The sequence below is a fragment of the Benincasa hispida genome, chromosome 4 (genome assembly GCF_027475165.1).
Source record: "Benincasa hispida cultivar pf3 chromosome 4, pf3_genome.v1.1, whole genome shotgun sequence".
Classification (NCBI taxonomy): domain Eukaryota; kingdom Viridiplantae; phylum Streptophyta; class Magnoliopsida; order Cucurbitales; family Cucurbitaceae; genus Benincasa; species Benincasa hispida.
This window is the reverse complement of record NC_143481.1, coordinates 44,912,084-44,916,622: the sequence shown is the minus strand read 5'-3', so window position 1 is coordinate 44,916,622 and position 4,539 is coordinate 44,912,084. Positions and strand designations below refer to the sequence as shown.

The 4,539-nt window shown below is 30.5% G+C and overlaps 1 pseudogene; it reads right to left on the bottom strand.

Moving 5' to 3' along the window:
* Positions 1–311: 311 nt before the first annotated feature.
* On the bottom strand, positions 312–1,543 carry LOC150036749 (uncharacterized; annotated as a pseudogene).
* Positions 1,544–4,539: the final 2,996 nt, after the last annotated feature.

Here is a 4,539-nt window from a genome sequence, read left to right as displayed (position 1 = left end):
TTATCAACCTTCCATGTGCCAATGCTAGATAACTCCAATAAGCATTCTACTAATTTTTCATCTTCTATCTTACTCCACATGTGTTTCGACCTACTCGAGCCAGTTGTAGATTGTTTGTTGACATCCATATCTATGATTCACATCACATATTAGACTATTAAAACTCAAAACTTCACATATAACATAGTATGAAAATCAAAACATACATCACATATCATAATTATGAAATAAGTAGCAATATAGTAGTTCATAATGTTTCATAAAATCTTATAACAAGGTGCATGTTTACATCATAATAATACATCCTAGTATTAATATTTAATGCCCCTCCACTCCTCAAACATCTCAATTGCTAAATTATCTCTCCAATTTGTCCATTCATTTGAACTCTCAACATGTGTTATTCGATCACTATCCATGTCAAAAGTACTTGAATGAATGTCTCCAACTTCATCTTCTTCTAACGGATCTACAGGCATTTCTTTTCTTATAAGATTATGAATGAGACAACAAGTTGTAATAATGCAACATTGAACTTTTACTGGATAATAAGATTTCCCTCGAAGAATAGCCCATCAACCTTTTAATAGCCCAAATGCTCGTTCTACTACATTTCTTGCAGATAAATGCTTCATATTAAAAAATTCAGCTGGAGTTCTTGGTTGGTATCCTTGCATCCAATCATTTAAATGATATCGTTGTCCTCTGTAAGGAGCCAAAAATCCTTCACCATTTGTATAGCCAGCATCACATAGATAGTAACAACCTAAATACACCAACTAAATACTTGAGAATGTATGTACAAAATGTTTCTAATCCAAACTACATACCAATCCTAATATCATACATATTACCTTTTGGAATCTTTAATCCATTCCTCCTAGATATAACATCTCGTAAAACTCTTGAGTCAGAAGCTGAACCTTCTCATCCAGATAAAACATAGATAAATTGCATATCTTGGGAGCAAACTCCTAAGATATTAGTAGCAACTTCATTCTTCCTGGTTCAATACCTAGGTCTATCAAGAATACCCACATTGACTTTAATATAGGTTTCATCTAGTGCACCTAGACAATTCTACATACAAGAAGACTCTAAATTAATTAAACCACCTATTAATATTTAAACATGTGTAAAACTATAAAACAAAAATTACCTTAAACCACTTCCATTTTTCATCCAAGCAGTTGGTAGGAACATGCTCAGGATGTTTAAGTAATAACTCATGTAGTCGTATCACAGAGTTCAGAACTATATTAAAATGTCTACTAATTGTTTCTCCTGAACGGGCAAAATATCGACGTATAACTCTATTTTTAACGTCATGTGCAAGGATATGTAAAAATATTGCAACCATCTCCTCAACTTCTACATGTGTCGTGCCTCTTAATTTGTCAGTTGCTTTAAGCATATGACATAATATACTAAAACATCTCCTATTCATTCATGTTGTCTCGAAACATGCTAAATCACTCCCATGTATTAGACGAAAAGAGTTTAATTGTCTAATTCGATGCCTATAGAAAGAACTTCCACTCATAATTCTGTTACGTGTTTGTCCTTTATACAACAGTATTACTACCAATAAAAAAGATGTTTTCATTGCTTGTTTTATTATCTCTAAATATGACAACAAGACAATAAGAATTTTTTGTTCAGTAGTTGAATATATGTCATTCATATCTGCATGATAAATGAAATGTTTTATCCATCATTAGTTAATTATAATAAACAATTTTTAGAAATAAATCACAATGTAGCAAATCAACTCATTCAATATATCAAAAGAGAACAAAAAAACGTGCAGAATGAATAGGATCCTAGTTACTTCAATTTGAACAATTAAGAAAAGTAAAAAAAAAAAGGTAAAATCAAACAATCCATCAAACATATTTTAAATTTCACAAAACCAAAACTCAATCGAATTAGATAAGAAATCGAACAAACTCCACCAAATAAACTAATGAAAACGATGCAATAATTATATTATGACAGCAATTGATAAAACTACAAAGGCAATTCATGGTTGCCAAAATCCTATAGTCACTCTCTTGCTTAGGAAGAAGAAAGGATATGGATGGATATGGATATGTCATATATATTATTTAGAAATTAAGAGACATGGGCATTTTTATGTCAATAAAAAGAAAGTGTGTGGATTCAAAGTTTTGACTTGAAGATTGAATTAATTGGGTGATGGTGATGATTCAGAGAGACAATAATTCACCCTATTTGATTTTTGTAGTGAAGGATAGCAATTTTGGATCATCCTGAAGTATATTAGGTGGAAGTGTTCAGAAACAAAATCAGAACGCAATTCACGAAAAAACTCAATTTACTATTGAAGTTGAGTTGTTTGATACTCCATTTAATAGTTTTTAGAGTTCAAGAATCTATTAAACACAAAATTGAAAATTAAAAAAATTCAAATAGAAAATCAAGACACTTATTAAACAAATAAACACATACATGATAGAAACTCCCTTGATTCCCCCTGCAACTTCCATACAATATTCTACTAGAAATAAAGGCAAAAGTTAAGAAGCTGTCATAGAAGTAACATGTGCATCAACGCAACACAGAGTGTTTTGTTTCATACAATTCAGGGTTCCAAAAACAGGAGAAGTTTAAAAAGATCCAAACTTAAAGTTCTGAGACTCACAAGGTTTCTTTCTTACACAACCCCATTTCACCTTTTATAGGTTTTTGGAGACTTTTGTTTATGGGTTTTTTTTTTTTTTTTCCTAATTGAAGATAATGAAAAAAATAAGAGAATGATATTAGAACAATATAATTGAAAAAAACAATTAAAAGAGAATGCCAATATCCTTGATCAAGAGAATTTGGCTTTAATGACTGAGTTTCAGAAAAAATTCCCACATTTGGAACAGAGAAAGTGGTGAGAATCATCAAAGGGTGATATGGTTTTATCTCTCTCTAGTTGGGGTGAGAAGTTCTTAGTGTTTTCTAAATATATTGAACTCTTTATTCAATATAAATGGTGAAGGATATGTAATATCATGGACATTGTCAAAGAAACAAATTAACAAACATGTTGAGTGCACTACCAAACTGCAAGAAAAACAAATTAACAAACGTGGCTATTCTACTATTGTTGTTAAAAGATAGAAAAACAAATAATGAAAACAAGTTTTCGCTTATTTCATTAGATAGATCCTAATTTGATTTTTGAATGAGAAAAAAGACATAAATGGAGATTGAAAGAATGTAAGTATCAATACGGGAGCAGAAAATCAGTTCAATACAGTAGGAGGGAAGTGCCAGCGAAACGAGAGGAAGAGAGATGACAGCAGCAATACTGAACCAGAGAGATGGCGGTAACATTAAATTGCTGGAATGAAGGAAAATGGTGATAGAAAGAGGAAGAAGAAGTGAAAACCCACACTTCTCAATTGGTATGTAATTCTTTTACTTGTATGGCTAAAAGATGTCTCGGAATTATTTTTTCCAAGATAAATAAACAAAGTACACCAACTAAACATAGGCTTTGTAAGCCTATTCCCATTCCCACCCTTTTTTCCCTCCAACCAAACAATCAATAAGAGTTCAAGACATATGTGAAGGGCAAAAGGGTAAAAATTAATTTATTCTAGATGATGACAACAATGAAAGAGATAAATGAGTTAAATTACTTGAAACATTGAGGAAGCGTTTGAGCCACTGATTTGGTTATTATAATTAGTGGGTTATGAGAGTCAGTTGATTATAACCATTATTAGCACTAAAACTAATTTTTTTTTTTTTTTTGAGAAATAGTAAACACTGTAGCAAATTAGAAAATATATTATGAGAGAAAAATAGTAAATATTATAGTAAAAAGAGTTTTAAAATAACATTTACTATACTAATTATAGTTTATAAACGGTGTTACACACCATTACCATATTTGGTGCCCCAAACGGTCACTAATACATAAAAACTAAGGGAATTTTTTTTTAAAAAAAATATTTTTATATCAATTTTTACTCTAAATTTCAAGTTCTTCGCATAAACCTCAAACTTAAGTTCATGTTACAATTAGAGATGTTTAAAAAATAAGGACGGGGATCGAAGTAGGGATTCTCTACGGGAAATTTGTGAAATCGGATTCTTCGTGGATAAAATTGTCGCAAATTTAATTAACTTCAAACTTAAAAGAGTATGGTAAATTTTACTCTAAATTTTGCAAAAACATAGGTACATTACTTTAGGTTAAAAAAATTAGTGAATGAATCAGCAAGGTTTACGGCATAAAGTAAAAATTGAATTTCCCCCTACAACTAATTGAACTTTCACATCTGGCTTGTAATTAATGTTAATTGTTAGAGCCATGAAATTGAGCCGCTAAAAAAGTTGTTCCCAAAGATTGAAATAAATTTTTTAGCGAAAAAATAATAAATAAATAAATCAGTATAAATTAGGCATAGTCTCACAAAGGATTTATATATAAATAAAATACTAATCTTTCTTTTTTCCCACTCGTCGTCTTCGCTAAGCTGTGTGTGTTAAAATAAAAAATCCTTTTCACTTCTCAGA